At 40.2% G+C, this 18,290-nt stretch overlaps 1 protein-coding gene across 4 annotated transcripts in view; it reads left to right on the top strand.

The window, feature by feature from the left end:
• Window positions 1-4,664: 4,664 nt before the first annotated feature.
• The window catches only part of arhgap32b (Rho GTPase activating protein 32b), a 198,347-nt gene continuing 184,721 nt past the window's right edge, over window positions 4,665-18,290 (top strand). For 3 of the 4 annotated variants that reach the window (XM_049591465.1, XM_049591464.1, XM_049591463.1), the window contains exon 1: window positions 4,665-5,111. The gene's annotated coding sequence lies outside the window, so the exon portion shown is untranslated. The remainder of the gene's footprint in view (window positions 5,112-18,290) is intronic. The other variant, XM_049591466.1, reaches the window with a different exon arrangement.

The following is an 18,290-nucleotide window of genomic DNA, read 5'->3' as shown; positions in this document are numbered from 1 at the left end:
AGACGCAGCACCTGCCAATTCTGAATGTCAGTTGAAATAGATTCAATTCAGAATGGAAAGCTATTGAAGCAGGCTCTTTTCCCAGAACAAAACTACTTTGAACTCTTTTTTATTTAATAAACGAAGAAGATGAGGTCATCATGGGTGTTATAAGGTAAAATCACAGTACATTTTTCACTTACATCCTGGCATACAATGTCACACTTTTCTCAACAGAGTTGATACACAATCCATTTCTCCCAATGTTTTGTACATTTTTCCATCTCAAGTCTTAAAAGTCTTTCCGTACGGTATATTTTGTTCATAATCCCCATCCACTGGGCTAACGATGGAGGATCAACTTGTTATGACGAGTTATGGTTTTGCTGCTTCTTGCCAAAGATATCTTTAATAAATATTTATCTTTGTGTGGGATAGTTTTGGGTATTTTTCTTAAGTATAATATAACAAATGAGTGGACTAAATCCATCTCAATTTTCTTACGAATCTCAGCTGCATTCTTTTACCTATAAGGATGTATTTTTGGGCAAGCCCAGAAAACATGATAATGATTGTCCAGTGAGGTTCTGCATTGCCTCCAACAAAAGCCACAGCTTTGTAGGCCTGGTGATAAAGAATCGCTCAAGGTTTTTCCAACCAAGCTCCCTCAGGGACCTTGAGTTTGCAGTAGCTGATTGTGTCTCACATATCTCTGTCCAGTCCTCTGTTATTTGTATGTCCGATTCTTTCTCCCATTTTTGTTTAATATAGTTTGTAGAATGATTCTTTGAAATTTAAATACTTCTGTACAATCTTGAAACTGACTTGTTAGTATCTCCCATTATGTATGCATTTGAAAATATAGTAATGAGGTTGTGTTCATTTATCTTTAAGGTTTGAATCCCTAACTTGCAGGTATCCGTTGAAGTCCTGCTTTTCTATTCCAATTGTGATTGATATATCCTGATAGCTCTGAAATCTTCTGTCTTCTGACCCACAGTTTAAATCTCCCATCCAACCTAGCAAGTTCAAATCCCAGGTCAAATGCTACCCAACTCAAGATCCCTTCCTGTTTCTCCAAATGCAATTTCCTCAACACCTCATAGAAAATAAAGTCCTTTGGTTCAGTTTACTATAGCTCCTCTTGGCCTGACTTTTGTTACCGAGTAAAGTCTGTATTGGAATATCTACCTGAGTAATTTCCAAAGTCTTCCATTGAAATTCATAGTTTGGCACACACCAACATACTAAAAGTTTCAATTGTGCAGCATAATAATAATCCTGTAAGCATGGTAAAGCTCTCCCTCCCTTTTCTTTTGTCAAGCAGGCTGGAGTCTGACATGGATCTAAGCAATGTACTGCTGTGGAGGGGTCAGCAACAAAACGTATTTTAGCCACCTAAAAAAGGCCCACTTAAAAAAAATTAATATAATTTTAAGTGTATGTTATATTAAGAATATTTTCAGCATGTTACCTTTCAATTAGACAGCCAGTTTTGAGGAGGAAGTCATTAATGGCTTCAGTTTCCCATGTATGCTCTCATCATGGCCACCAGACTATGCTGACAAACACAGTAATTCTAGCTCGCTGAACATGGGAGCTGCTGGTCTACCACTGCTTCAGTTGGTTAAATAGTTTGTGCTATGGTGTGACTTTGGTGAGTCTGGAATTGAATATAGCAATGTGATGGCCTCATTTTCCAGTTGGAAATCATTGCCTGACATTAAAGTAAAACAATGAAAGTACTTACAATAAAGCATATTCTTAAACAGATATTTATTTTTTTTAGGGGGGGACTTTTTTTAGGCGGCTAAAATATGTTTTGTTGTTGACCCCTCCACAGCAGTACACTACTTAGCTTCCGTGTCAGACCCCAGCCTGCTTCTCCAAACTGGGGGTATGCTGGCTGACATCTATTGTATGTAGTACACTGACTATGCATAAGTACCCTTATACAACCACACTTCCAAAAAATGTGGAATATTAATTCAAACAATTCTGAAGAAATTGTGGCTGTGAATGCTTAATGCTGAACAGCTGAAGCTACACTGCAATGCTGGCTGAAGTGCGTAAGAAAAAGGTGAAGTAGGAATGGTTGGAAAAGTGTTAACAGGTTTAATTAGTATGAATGTAATTGAAAAGTTGAATGATACTCATAATGTAGAATATTTCAAGGTTCTTGAAAAGCTGATGCTACACTGCAATGCTGTGTGGAAGAATAAAGTGATAGGAATAGTTGAAAGGGGTCTAAATAGTGTGAACATCATTTCAAAATTTGAATGATACTGATAATGTGGAATATTTTAAGTATTGTTGAAAGGCTGATGCTACACTGCAATGCTGACTGAAATGGAGGTGAATAGGAAAAACTGGCTCTCCCATTGCTTGGTGGCTCTGTAAAGCTCGCTGTAGATTTACTTGTCAACCTACCTACCTTCCTACCTGCACTTCACAAGCACAATACTGCCAGTACCTGGCCCCAAAATAAGAGTATAATAATTGAAGGACATCCCTAAAAATCACATCTTACATGCATGCAGTTGATGACCAGGCCCATGTAAACGTTCCAATGTGTTCCTCCTTACAGCACTGTTTCAGATCACTGATCATTTGGAAATTCTTGCATGAATGGCTTGTTTCGGGTCATTGGGCATTCCAAAATATGGATTTTGGTCATTGCTAGCCCCACTGTTGCAGATTTATTTCTATGCCTCAGGTCATTTTCTGTGTGTGTGTGTGTGTGTGTGTAACATAGCTAGTTTCAGTTTAAGATGACAGATATTTCTGCTTTTATATAAAGAGCTTGTTTCAAACAACAGTATGATCCAGGATCAGCTTGTTTTTAGTGCTGCTGGCTAAAAACACAGAACAGAGGTGTGTGAGTGACACTGGTGAGGTGAATATTGGGACAAAAATGTAGTTACATGTACTGTGTAGCTGAATAAGCTACACAGTACAAAGACTAAACTGTTGGGGAAAACTAAATAATGTGTTGATGCAGCCACACTGCCAGCCCATGTAAGCATTGAGTCAAAATGTTATCTTTCATACATGCAATTTGTTTCATAGGACCTGCATATTGTAATACTAAATAACAGTTTGCATTTTGCTCTATAACACTATATACTAACACAACTGGCTTACTGTAAAGAAAGACTCTGCCTTACAATATGTTTGTAAGGAAAGCCAAGAGCATAAAAATTCCTTAAAAAAGAAAAAAAAAATCTTAACACAAAGGCTACTATCTTTTTGTGAAAACAAGTATGCCCCTGCCCATCCCTCTTCCTCACAGTTGAATTCAGCTTTTCTCACTTGTCATAGTAGTGGTGGATTAGCCTCCTGTAAAAAAAAAACAAAAACAAGCATGTTTTTGGGGGGGTTGCACTTCGCTACTTCTATGCTGCCTCCAGGGGAACCTCCCATGTCCATAACTCTCAACTTCATATGCTGTGCCTCCATCTAAGCCATTTTATATGATCTGGCAGCCATAGTAACATAGTATTGCAATATTTTTGCAAAGCAGTATCATATTGATACATGGACTCCAAGTATCTTTTTTTTAAATAGCTACAGAAATTATGAATATCACAAATTCACTTAGCCTACTAGAATAATGAAATCAGTATCTTTTTCCGTCCACTAGATACAATTTGTGACAATAAAAATGACTAAAATGAGATGAAAAGACTGAAACCTGATCTCATTAGATAAAACAGACTAAGTTTTCCATTGAGGTTATAATTTGCTGTTGAAAAAAGATAATTAATCACAATATATTGCAACATTTGTAATCGCAATACTCAATATATTGCAACACATCTAAAATAACAATAATATTGTACCGTGACTTAAGTATCATGATAATGTTGCATTGAAGATCCTGTGATTCCCACTCCCTAGTAAATACCTCATTTGTGAACTTTGAAGTTTTAATGTGTCTTAAAACGACAATTGCTAACAAGTGACTAAATGAGATTACAGAATGTCACTACGCTGAGCCGTGCCGAACACGGCTTTACAGTCCTGTTATGGTGGTGACACTGAGTCATGCGTCTGTAGTGTTCTTTGTTTACAGCCTAACATTAGCTTTTTACTTATAGTGATTGCATTCAGACTTCAATAATCATGGAAGCTTTGATCATATGTGAAGATTATCTTACTGAACAAAACGTGTAAGGACCATAAACAGTAATTTGTTTGCCACAGAGCTTATTTTCGGCAACAATCCAAAATCCAGTGGAAAAATTCCATAGGCTTTTTGACGAGGAAACTATGCAATGCCAACATCAGCCTACAGAAGAACGTCACCCCTGGAGAACTCTATTGGGGCCCTTGGTAATCAGTCCCACTGTCCCCCTACAACGTCGCCCTTGCTTGTAATATATTTTATGTGGCAGTAGCAGCAGCAGCAGCATGAGTAGGAGAAACATGCTCTTTGCCTGGGCTATCGAATCAATGTTAAATTTACTCATTATGTGACTTTCATAATCTTAACCATTTTAGTTCAGGGGTAGACAAACCACAGGTATTGACAACTGAAATATGATTGCAAATTGTTAAATTGTCCTATTTTATCAGTGGTCGGAATTGCCGGTTCTCCACGTTTCCGACAGCACGTGAAGGCAGCACAGAGATAGCGCCACTGTGTGCTCCAGGCAGTCTCCACTCTCCACTCCGCTCTGAGGTGTGCTCTGCTCTTCGTTGAGTTGCACACAGAGGAGAGCGTCTCGATAAGTTTGAATTTGGAAATATCGTCCCGTGACTCCAGCGGAAGGCATATGTATTCCGACTTTTGATTCGAAGAGGAGGGCATTTTGGAGGACGATAGTAGTCTTTATTTTCCAGAAGAGAACAGCAAGTGAGTGAAGGCTGCCTGTGAGCCTTGTTGTCCCGGGGGAGCCTTTTTTTGTTTGGGGTCAGCCGAACTGTACTGGCGCGGTTTCTTCAGCTTGGACAGAGACTGAAAAATATTCTCAAATTCTTTGTGCCTGACGTGTTTGAGTCCACTGGGTTAAGCTGTGATGAGGAGGGAATTTAACAGCGGTGAAGCGCCAGACGGAGACAGCGAAAGCTAAGCTCATCTCACCAACCAACGGTGGTCAACCACCACATCTTCGACCACAGAAATACAGGTACTTTTTCTTTAATTTAGCACATTCGTGCTCCATGCTCGTGCTGTGTGCTTTGAATTCTTTCACATTATTTAGCTAGATAGCGCTACATAGAGTTGTAGTTGATGTTTAGTGGTCAGACAGTGAAATCGGCTAACGTTAGACTGCGCGCATGTGTGTATTGTGAGAGTGAGTGGAGGTGGTGTGTGTGAGGGGGGTATAGGTTGAAACGGGAATAACGTCTCCCCAGCCAGTCATGGCTTGCATGGAGTTGGGTAATCCTCCCGTAGTGAGAGAAATGGATGCAGAAGCCCATTCAGAAATAGGGCAATTTAGCGCCGCATTGAATCCGTGTAACATAACGTTACACATAACAGCAGCATCTCAGTAATATTTAAGTACCAACTTATACAATCTGATGATGGATCTGATGGTGCCACATTCACCAGGAAACCATATGAAGTCGTTTTTAAATTCATGTTTCAATAGATTAATGCAGACCATCAGACAAAGAAAACATTAAACTGCCAACCTTAGATAGGCCTACTCCTACGTGAGATATGTCGATGTAAAGGTAGAGTCTGGTTTATGGTGTTCTTCACACACACGAGAGGTGCATGAGAGAATCTGTGATGAAGTCTGCCTATAGTTGTGTCTCAGTCAGCTTAAAATCCATTCATTGTGTTAGAGACTGTTCTTTACCTATCAGAGGAGGGGACTGCTGCGGTGTGATTTCTTTTTTTTGTTTTCTAGTTGTTTTTTTTACCCTCTCTGAAGCTACAGATATTTTTCTTTGAGCCTTCCCCAGTGACAGGTGGGAAATGCACGACCCTCCCTCCACCATAAACTGTTTATAAGACTTTTCAAACTTACCCTTTGATTTTTTTGAAAGTTAAAGGCGAAATATTGGATTTTAATAAAGCCTTGGTTTTTCACTCTTGACGTGCATACTACATAGTAGGGGTGGGTGATATGGCCCTTAAATATTATCACAATATTTCAGGGTATTTTTTCGATACTGATATTCTTGATGATATGACAGATTAGTAAAAAAAAAAAGTATTTTATTATTAATCTAAGAAAATAGAATTGCAACAAAATAAGTATAGTTTTACATGTCAACCTAACAGAGTACTCTCAAATATTCAGTTAAAACAAACAATATCTCTAATTTCTTCAGTTTGTAAACAATAACAGTAACTCAGAGTGAGATCCAGATTCTGTATACAATACTGATAGAACAACACAATCAAATCTACCACAAATTACACATTTGATCAGTTCCAAAATACAAAAATGTACAGGTGATTTCCTTCTCTTTTACAAAATCCTAAATGATTGAGTTGTCTTTTTTTCCCACCTGGACTTTATGCTCTGCCATTTCTCCTCTAATCATCAACATGTAACCTGTGACAGGCTGTTATGCTATCATGACTATTGCACATTCACATATATGTAGTTTTTTGTTGAGCCGCAAGCTTTACGTAGGTTTACATTACGAAAGCTTTATGACAAAATTACTCGATGACACCGACTCCCATGTACGCATGGTGAGAGAGGAGAGGGAGAGGCGCTGAATGAGTTCCCTCTGAGCGATAAGTTGCCAAAAGAGTCTGAGAAGTGCGGGGCTGTAAACAGCACACATTCAGGACGCCCAGGCCTCACAACACCACAGTTTTATTCTCCACTACTGAAGCTGCTCCTCTTTATGGAACCACTGCAGAGTTGGGAATAATTTCACTTTAAGCCATGCTTGTTGATGCTGTGGATAAAAGTGTGACGTCAGTGTGTCAACAATTTGAAATATTGTATCACGATATGATTTGTTCCACATGATATTAAAAATTAAACGGGTATAATTGTGAACGAGATGATATGGCACACCCGTACTGCTTAGTTAGTGCGAATGGTGTATTTTTGGACAAATTTTAAATGAGTCATAGAACAAAGTGATTTTGATGTAATATCACAATTTTACGCTCAGATTTGGTCATGCTTTTTTCTGACTGAAGGTCCTTGCACATGATGTGTCCAAGGACCAGCTGAATTGTGAAAATCCAACGAGACTTTACAACTGTCCTGAGCCAAAAAGTGCCCCCCCCCCCCCCATGAGAAACTAACAGTTCCTGGTCTTTTTATCCTAACATCAGTAACTTAAGTGAAACAAGTGCCCTCTTTCAGTGACGATCCTGTCAGGGCTCCACTGCTTCTATCAGAAAAGAGTTGGTCTACTTTTTCTATTTGCTCTTCTCTTTTAAAATGATATCATTTGAAATGTTGAATCCTAAATTAGGTGTGATCCATGAGGGACCGTCTTAAAAGCTACCCACTCCCTCTCATGTTATTTGATCCCTGGTTCCAATGGTCTTCTGATGCTTCACTCTCTGTATTAGATTACAGTTTAATCAGATATGCATAGAGGCCTTTAATCCTTATTTAACTAGGAAAACCAACTACAAACAGGGAGGGTCACACACAGTCACACCATTCATATCCATGTTGCCCAGCATAGCCACAGCACTGCTATCCTATTGAGCATCATCTCCGGTGGAACTTTTAGGTAGTAAAGGCCTTGCTCAAGGGCACTTTGAACCGGGTTTTCTCAAAAGGACTGAGTGTTTTCCGATCATGTCCCTTGTGCAACATTTCCCGGTCAGCATGACTAATTAGTTCCAGCAACACGCCTCTAAAACCTATTACCTTTCTGCTTCCACTGTGATCAGGGTGAAGCAGTTTACAAGCCATGGTTCATTATCTGTTTTGCTGTTGAGGGTCACGGTTCAATGCACTATGTTTTCAGTGCAACAGGAGGAAAACCTGTGTGTGTGTGTGTGTGTGTGTGTGTGTGTGTGTGTGTGTGTGTGTGTGTGTGTGTATTTGTCAAAACAAACTCTAACATCTTATCTGCATTTGTACAACTGTACTAGTATGCCTAGCATGTTGGTGCATGTTGATCTTGCCTACTTTATCATTTCTTAGATGAAGAAATAACCCACTTTAATTTTCACAACCCCTACTTTCTTTGATCTTCTCTGATATACACTTGGTTACAAAAACTGTCAAAAATATAGGCCTACATACACAGCCACAGTGCGAGGTGGTGCTGTGAATCTCATTTTTCTTCTAAAGGATTCATTGCCTAAATAAGTAGTCAGGGTATATGGTATATGACGGTATGAGTGTGCGGCTCTACATACATATTCATAGCACTGATATTTTGTTTCAAGCCAGGATGCTCAGAGCCGAGGATTCACTGTGCGCAAGATAGTTGTCAATTTTTCTTGGACGAGATGGGGAAGTGAAAATTCAACAAATATTGCGTATGTAACGCAGATTTCATGGCATGCCTGAAACCAGTATAAAAACAATACATACAAGGCTTGGAGTATTTCATGCATTTTTTTTCAAACTTGGCAAGATGAGAATCAAAGCTAGTGGATACCATGATACTGCAACCCACATGAGCGCTTCATCTGCTGTTGTCTTTAAGATTATGTGACTTGTTTTATAAGATAGCTGAGACCTGAACATGGACATAATGAGAAAGATCTGCTCTGCCCTGTCTCACCAGCTCATTTAAAACTTATTAATTTATAAAAGAACAGTTTCCCTAGTGAACACAGGCCTGGGTATAGTGCTAAATGCTTATTTATTGGGTATTAGAATACTCTGTCTCATGGCAGAGTAAATGACAGGCAGTTGTTTGCTGATTAGCTTTTACTGTGGAGTTTAGTATTTCTTGCTTTAAATCAGATGTGTATGGGCTGAGGAGGGGCACTTTATTTTCCAATAAAGTAATGAAATGCCAGAATATACAAAGAATTGCTTCATTTGTGGCCACTGTAATCCTGTAAAACTAAACAAATGTTCCCAACAACTTCACATTACCAAGGCAAGGGCTGGATGGAAGCATATGTGTGGAAGTGACATTACTGTTCCAAGTCTGGACAGCCAGCTGCAGCTGAAATAACAACACACTGTGGTGCCACAGATAAGACTCAAAAACGATTTCAGATTTACTACCGTGGTAACTTCAGGATTAGCCGTATCTTAACATACAGAGGGTACAAGTAGTTGTAGCTGCTTATGGCTGATGCAGATCTTGGAGGCTGCAGCGCATTTGTCTCACAAGTTTAGCTACTGGAGTCTGAACTGAGTATTTGAACCAGAAATACAATACAAAATAAAGAAAGAGACATAATATACAACAATTAAGGTTCCAGTGGTGAAGAAGACATACTAAGAGGAGCAGATTGTATAAGTTGGTACTTAAATAACTGCATTAAGTTGTCTGAACTTGGCTAAGATCACTTCCACTATTGGATCAGGGAGGCAAAATAATATTGCCATGTCATTGGTATCAGCCGATCAGAATTGGCCATCATGCTTTTTCATATTTTGCACAATGAGTGATTATTACATACATATGAAAGCATTCTATTTCATGTCTCCATCTACTGGTGGGCCATCGTGATAAAAGTATGCATATGGTGTTTACACTGCAGAAGAGACTTGATGATCACTAAAATAAGGTGGGGAAAAAAGTGTATCGATATTGGTCGTTATCAGCCAAAGATAGTTGTTATATATTGACATATCGGATATTTGCAAAGAAAATCCAATACTGTGCATCCCTATATTGGAAGGATAACTGTGAATTTTAGTACACTCATGTTCCCTAATGGATGTAACTGCTGTGACGTCACGTCACCCATTGATTATTGACTCCCATTTTGAAACCTTGAGTTCAGTGTTATGACCTTCACCATCTTGGATATTTGGAGCCAGAAGTGACCATATTTGGAAGAGAGGGTGGAGGTTTGGAGGTGCAAGAGGTGGATCTGACTCACAGACTGTAGTGAGGCCTGGCAAACAGCCTGTCACCTAAGCAGCTCTGCCCTTATATGCGTAACTTTGGACCTTAATGGTTAGAATGGTTTGAAATGAATGAATAAACTAATTATAATTATAATTTTCTATAATAAATTGATGGTTTCTATCCAACAACACTAGTGGTAATGAAAAATACACCTTACATTTGTGAAATGCTGAGCGAACAACATGGCGACCATTGAGGGTGGGAAGTGTCCACACTCAACTTTTTGACTGTTCAGAGTGCAACAGTCAGGTTCTCATAGTGCACTGCATTTTGCCCTAGTTCTCAGTGTGAATGCACTCATTTTTTCAAATTAGAAAGTATAAGTTCGAAAGAATCTGATTTGAGACGCAGCATTACTCTGAATCAGACTTAAGCACATCAGGATGCTAACTCTGTAAGGGATCATATTTAAAAGCATACATGTGTTTCTGCTTTAAGAAAATGATGTACAAAATATCCCGGTTATGGCCACTGCCATCTTCCACTGGTGACATCATTTGGAGCCAGAGTCTGCGCAGTAGCAATCTCTATGGAGTTCCTGCCTGTACACCCATTCGACCAATTGCGAGTAGTAGGGATGCACCGAAATGAAAATTTGTGGCCGAAGCCGAATAATATTAAATGCTTGGCCAAATATCGTTGTTTAGTTTTTCTTTTTTTTTTTTTTAAAGATATTTTTTTGGGCATTTTGCCTTTATAGATAGGATAGTCAAGCATGAAAGGGGGAGAGAGAGAGGATGACATGCAGCAAAGGGCCACAGGCTGGATTTGAACCCGGGCTGCTGCGGCAACAGCCTTGTACATGGGGCGCCTGCTCTGCCACTAAGCCACCGACGCCCCGTTGTTTAGTTTTTCATTAGTTTTTGCAGATGAACACCCTCCAGATTAGTGTTGTCACGGTACCAAAATTGGATCCCACTGTACGATACCAATGAAAATATCATGGTTCTGAGTAGTATCACGATATCACAGCGAAAATGAGGCAGATGTGCCTTTTGTCATTTATGAAAAGATAAATCACTTTTCTATAATACATCAATGATATTTCAATGGAATAAATTACTTACTGACTTATTCATACTTCAAAAACAGCATCAATGAGTGATGAACACAGGGGGGATTAAAATAAAATAGATAAATAAAATAAGAATCAACCAGCCACCCTCCTCCCCTTCATAAGTAAAGAACAGTCCCTAAAGTGCGGTGAGGTTTGTGGGCCATTAACGGCTCGTTTCTCCTCTGACACATCACATACCTGTGTTCGGCTGGCTCGGCTGTTCAGGTACTTCTGGGCAGTCATGACGCCAAGAAGAGGATATTATTGGAGCCGTATTCTCCGTCGCCCGGTAAGCCGATGGCCGCCGTATATAACAGGAATGCATTACTGTCTGTGTTTGTGACCCCCGTTCAACCCACAACCGATGGGATTCGCCTTTTGTTTCTGCTGGTGGTTGAAATCTGTAGGCTGCTCGCACAGTGTGCTGAATGATTTAAGCCTATTTTGCTCGCTCAAAACTATTTTTAGTGGCAAATGCGAGTGCAGTGACGGATGGATCGCCACACTGCCAACATTTTAATAAGCCTGTCACGGCACGCTGTTTGATTGCGTTATCAAAACCACGCCGCTATTATTCGGCCTTGCTTTTAACTTAATCCACCGAATACCGAATGTGTGTTTTTTTGCAATATTCGGCCGAATATATTTGGTTACCGAATATTCGGTGCATCCCTAGCGAGTAGCTCTGTGGGTTGCAAGCACATGGAAAGCCCCTCCCCCCCATATTTAATAGGAAAAATGAATTTGATGTGTACTTTTAGTTTTTAGTTTGGCCCATGTCCCATCTGCAAACAGCAGGCGGGGTTTAAGACCTACACTACAGCCAGCCACCCAGGAGCGATTGAGATGTTTTGTCTTCACTTTGGGGGGGGGGCCTCCCCAAAAACATTGGGTTTCTCGAGTGTTGCGTACCTGATGCGTGGTCTTATCAGCTAGCATAGCTAGCAAAACCATAGCCTTAAGAGTTGTTTATTAACCGAATATTTGCCTTAACCCCACAATTATACCTTTAGGAGACCTCAAGGCTAACTGTAACTTCAAACAGGTATAATTGTTTTGTGATCATCCATTTGCAAAGGTAAATTTAGATTTTTGGTCCTTGTACTGCTTGCATGGCTGCAAATGTGACCAGACTCCCCTGCAGATTTTCAAATTACATTTAGCTAACTGCTGATAAATTATTAAATTGACCATCATAACGTTATACTGGAAAATAAGTGCAACTAAATAGTGCCAAAATGTAATGAGATTTAGATGGACTAAATTATTTCCAATAACAAAAATCTACTCAAGTGGAAGGTCTGTATTTTGATATCACTGTAGTATTTTGCATCAATAGATGCCCAGCCCAAATGATCATATTCTTACAAAACTAACATAAATCACCCTCCATCATGGAAAACTCATGAATGTGCACTGAAAGCATGGGCTGAGCGGGGCTTAGAGGTACACAGAGCGCACATGGGAGAAGTTTGCCTAGCAGGCAAAAAGCCTTTTCTGGAAAAAATCTATTTATTTTAACCCCACCACAACATTTTCCTAACCTTAACCAAAAAATCCCTTTCCAGAAGAAAGCCCTCTAGGCAAACTTCTCTCAGCAGCTCACAGATCTCCTTAAGTATGCACTGCTATGTCCTGGAAAATGACGCCCATCTGGGCAAAATCTCATGTTTTTAGGGTGTTTCACTTTTGGGGAGCTGTCATGTTGTCCATCTTTATATACTGTACACTCTAATCCAATCAGTAAATAGTCTGGTGTCATCTCGACTTTGCAACAGGGAAGCTTCCTGTGCATCATTTAAGAATTAGTCACACCATCCAGATAGTTAAATAACTTGATTTCCTTGAAGGTAACAACTTGCAGTCACATCATTTTATGTTTTGAAACTTTTGAATGGCGCCTTTTCGATAAAGATGAATCTTGGTGCTCAGCCCTTGGTCATGTCCTATCAGTAGCCTGTTGTATGTAGGGCTGGAGCGTCACGTCAATGTCATCGACGTCATCGACTACGTAAATACGTTGACGCAAATTATTTGCGTGCTCGGTTACAATTAACTTACGGGCTCGGTTACAATTGTCTCACTTGGGTCGTTTTTCGGTCAGGAAAACGCAGCCCGAACCATGTTCTAGTGTGCTCACCTGTGTCTCTGTGTGTGTGCGCACGTGTTTGTGTGTGTTTGTGCGTGCATCGGGGCTGAACTCCGCCGTGCATGTTACAGAGAGCATAGGAAAATTGTAAACGTGCAATCATGTAGAGACAGAAATGACATAAGATGAATAACATAAGGCTATTTAGTTTGTTTAATAAAAGGACAAGGTATAGACCTGTTCTATAGGAAAGGTAACCTTAAATGACTTCTGTTGTGATCTGGTGCTATATAGAAAATAAATTTAAATAAAATTAACTTGAACTTAAAGGGGGATGGGGCCCCCCTAATATAATAGTAGGGGAAACTATGATGCTTCAATAAATGTTAATGTTAATAAGAAATGTTTTGGTATTCATATTGTTTAAATGGCCTCAATCAAATAATGGAAAAATAATCAATAATTGAAAAAATAACAGTAATAATAAAATAATAAACAGTTAGATTTATCGCTAGAAAAATAATCGTTTGAGACAGCCCATAGTATGCAAAAATGCAATGATAAAGGATTGGCAGGTTTTATCCAAGTAAATGCACTGTAATTAATACAGCAGTGTGTGTTTAAATCAAACTAAATTTAAAACTTTGTTCAGGCTGCGTGTCCACTTTCTCCTGTTATGCAACCGACCACTTTCTTTTGTTGTCTTGCTATGTACATGAAATCTTCTGCAATCTCAAAGGTCTCCTTGTTTGTCTTCGTCCTTGGCGGCCACGCACAAAGTCCAGACATGACCTCTGACCCCAGCGTTAGATACTGACGCATTGTGAGTGGCTGAGTCTCCATTGTGATTCCTTTCCGCATGGTCATTAATTATGCATAATGCATACGCTGCTATCCTCAAGCCTTGTCCCACACATACCCAGAGCCGCAGACACTCTCATTCTAGTGTGAAAAAGCATCTCGCTCCAAGCTCTGTGCACAGTCACAGGCCTCTGAGGATGCCGTGACATTCCCAAAGGAGATTCCATTCCCCCGTAAACAATCCTGGCACTGACATAGGCACTGATTAGTGAGTTGCTAGGGTATTCCCACAGTGGCTCAGCGGAGGATAATGAGATCGGATTGACAAAATGGAGTTCTCATTCAGGACTTTCCTGGCAACAAGTTGTATGGAACTACTTGGCAGTATTTTGGGAAGCCATGTCGCTGAAAGTTTAGTTTACTGTCTTACCGAAAGTGTTGACATTCAACAGATTGTTCTGACGAGGTGCTGAAAGCATCCAGGAAGCACAGGAAGCTGTCAGAGCTACTGCTACCAGAGTTCGCAGATTTGTCTCCAATGTTATCTGTCAGCATTTTAACTCCTTTTTCCTGGAGTTGTAGAAGTAAGGTGATGTCAAATCTGTGGTGCTGCAAAACCAAGTTTTGCTTCAGTTTCCAGTTTCACTTGCTTTGTTTTTTTGGGTGAACCTGTAAAACATGAATTTTATGATCCTTGGGGGGAAAATTGGGTCATTGCAGCACAGAATGGAGCCGGGGGGAAACAATCCTAAAGTATAGACTATAACTAGAAAGGGCAAAAAGACTGTAAAGGACATAAATTAAATATGAAGTAAAATATTTAAGATGCGGCTCCTTTTATTATATCAAGAGTTTAGTTTGCATTTAAAGAAAATTGTAATGGTCAATGATTCCTGAGAAGAGGAAGCTGAGGCTCTTTGTGGTAAAACTTGTGCCAAATAATTGCCTTATTATCCTTAAGGACACTGAATTGTTCTAATTGACATCTCACAGAACCTTCTCCTGCAAATTGCCATTGTCCAAATGCAGTTTAGCAGCCAAAGCCAGGCTTTCGGATTTCTCCATATGTGACTGTAGTAAAAGAGATAATGTGTATGTGAAGAGTTTAGAGTATGCCTTTTTAATTTGCTTTTCCAAAACCAAAAAGTGCAAAAGCAAAAATTTCAGGGCTGGATTAAACAGTGTGTTTATCTACTCTATTGAACTGCTCTTCAAACATTACTACCTAGTAGCCTAAAGGCAAATGTGTTGTTATGCGTCAGCTGTATGCAGAGCCTACAGCTAGTCGGTGGTGGGGTTTCTGTGAAGTGCTGTAAAGTTTGGTTGATCCAAAGCACACTTAAAACACTAAACATTTTATAGCAACAATTTCAATTACAAGTACACAAATTGGCTTCACAATAACTCACAGGACCCACAGACAAAGCACTCGTCTTTTGCTGGACAAATACTACGTGCTAATTTTATTGGCACAAGCCTATGGCATTTTACATTGTATAATTTAGCCTAGCAGCTGGCGAGATTTCCTCTATTCATATGAAGCCAGGGACAGCAGCAACATTTAACAAAGGTAACAAAATTCAGTTGCATTACAACTCACAACGTTCACGGGGGGGGGGGGGGGGATTCAACGCCTTCGCCCGATCAACACTAAAGGCCCGAACATACTCGGGTGGACCGCTCCGCGTACGTTCCGCCCGGACCAAAAGCGGACGTCCGCAAGCCCTGTATGCGCAAAGCTCAGATTTTACGACTGCGCGGACTCCGCTCCGTGCACCATTGACTGCTCGGCATGTATTTTTCACATCAACGCACAAGAATTGTGGGTAGTGTGTTTCACGGACATTTTTACAGGAAACTACAATGCAGAAGTGCGCTCGACTATGGAAGCCCGAATGACTGCGGACATTCCTTGCGGAGTCTGCTCCGCTTATAGTACGCCCGAGTATGTTCAGGCCTTAATGCGCATGTCGCGGAGCAGTGAACAAACCAGAAAACACGTCACGAGAAATTGAAAAGATATGCCGTCTATATAAAGTCACCTTGCTAATTAAGGAGCCATTACATGTTCAAGAGTTTTATAAAGCTTCTTCGACACCAGTGCCATCTTCTGTTCTTGTCTTCTCTCCTTGCCACGGCGACGCGTAATGCACCGTCGTGGCCGTTGTGACTGCAAATGGGCAAAACAAAAATCATACATTATTATTTATTAGTATCCATTGTTTGGAAGTTTTTAGGATTTATGAGAGAGCAAATCATATGTATAAGACTTGTGTCTGCACTGCAAGGCAACACAACTAACTTGCAAAACCACCTAAAATAAATCTACAATCTGCAGTACGATGAATGCTTCGAGGCCGATGAAGAATAACGTCACTAATGTTACCTCAATGAATCCCTGTCCTTGTCCAGCGTAGACTCAGACATCCATGACAGTGCTGCTGCAGCGCATCACATCACAGTACAATGTCTGCTGAAAGCATAAATAAATACAGCAGGAGATACACATCCATATAAGATGAACTGAAGAGTACCGTATTTAAAATCTTATTTTGGTGCAAAGATTTGTTATTTGGGAATGTACAAAGAAAAGTGAAAGCTGTGCTCTGTTAATTTTATTTGGGTAAAAAAAAGACTGGGTACAATTTCTATTATTTTGCTTTTAGGAGATAAAATGAATTCGGGTGAAGAAGCACCTTATTTTAAGTCTTATTTTGACGCAGCAATTACTACATTAGCAGGAATGTAGCACAAATGAGTGAAAGCAGTGCTCTGTTGATTTAAATTTGAAAGTGCAATAGAAATGTTTTCTCTAAAAACAAGAAATAATGATGATTAATAACTGTGATCTCTATGAATAATAATTGTGATTTTTTTTGTTGCCATAATTGCACAGCCATTTAGGACCAGAACATTCACTAAGTGGGAGTCAGTCCTGGTGATAATATGTCAGTTTGGGGTTAAGTTAGTGAGCCTTTCCTGCTGTCCGTTTGATGAAGTGAAACATATTATTTGGAAATATTAACAATCAAAGAAAAATCTGTCTTCTGGCTTGTTTGAATATATTTATCTGTAATTAAGCATCCATACAGAGTTAAATTGAAACAGATATCATTTTAATCATGTTTTTATTTTTAATTCTGAACCACAATAGCAAGACCAGGGGCCTCATGTACAAAGACTTGCGTGGATTTCCTAGTAAAACATGGCGTACGCTTAAATCCAGAAAACGTTGTACGCACAAAAATATCCAGATGTATGAAGCAGTGCATACGCATGAATCCAAGTACATTTTTTTGTACATCCCAATCAACGTGGAATTGAGCGCACATGTTGGAGTACCCGACCCCTCCCTGTCCACGCCCCTATTTAAATATGCAAATCATATTCAAATGAACCCTGCACCTGAGATTCCCCTCTCTGCACGATCAGAAAATTAAAACAAAATAATGAATAAGACGGGGAAAAAAGAAAATCTTCACAGAATGCGAATTGGAAACGCTACTCACTGAAGTAGAGGCGCGCAAAGAAGTATTTTTTGGCACACTGTCCTCCGGCATCAATACAAAACGCAAGAGGAGTGAGTGGGAGAGTGTGTGTGAGGCTATCAGTGCTGTGGGGACAGAAAAGCGTACACACGCAGAATTAAAAAAGAAGTGGTCCGACATTAAGGTGGACGTGAAGCAGAGGACGACTGCCCACCGCCAAAGTGTGGCCAAAACAGGCTGGGGGACAGGAGAGGAGGAGCTCACCCCGTTTGAACAGAGAGTCGTCTGGGGTCAATTGAAAGCAGACAAATAATTATGTGAACTGGATTTACAGTTTTCATTTGTTAATTTTATACACCACTTACAGGGGTCACATACTATTGTTGTAAATGAATGCAGAAGTGCACCGGGGAAACGGTGTGACTGATTAAGAAATGTCACACTTTACGCACGGGTTTATTGATGAAGCGTGCGTTGAGCCAGGCCACCTTGCCACAATGTTGGTTAATTGAATTTGTGCATCACATATGATCTGTACACTGATCGAAACAAAAACAAATTCATCCTGCGATGGCGCTTTTATAATGTGTGTGCAGTCGATAGCTCCGGTAACATTAGGAAAACCGGCTCTCGCTGCAAATTGTGCTTTAATGTTGGCCTGTTCAGCTGCATATGGGAATTTGATATACCTGTCTGACATGCGCATAATTCCGTCCCACACAGCTGGCATGACTCGGCTCAGGGTCGACTGGCACAGTCCCGATCGGTCGGCCAGCTCCCTCTGGAATGCCCGTGTTGCTAGGAGTCCCGGTGTGGTCAGCACCTGTATGGACACAGGCAGCGCATGGCTCCTCGCCTTATCGCTCTCCAAGGTCGGCCGCAGCTC

Source organism: Epinephelus fuscoguttatus, linkage group LG12, assembly GCF_011397635.1.
Source record: "Epinephelus fuscoguttatus linkage group LG12, E.fuscoguttatus.final_Chr_v1".
NCBI classification, from domain to species: Eukaryota; Metazoa; Chordata; class Actinopteri; order Perciformes; family Serranidae; genus Epinephelus; species Epinephelus fuscoguttatus.
This window is presented reverse-complemented; position numbering and strand designations above follow the sequence as displayed.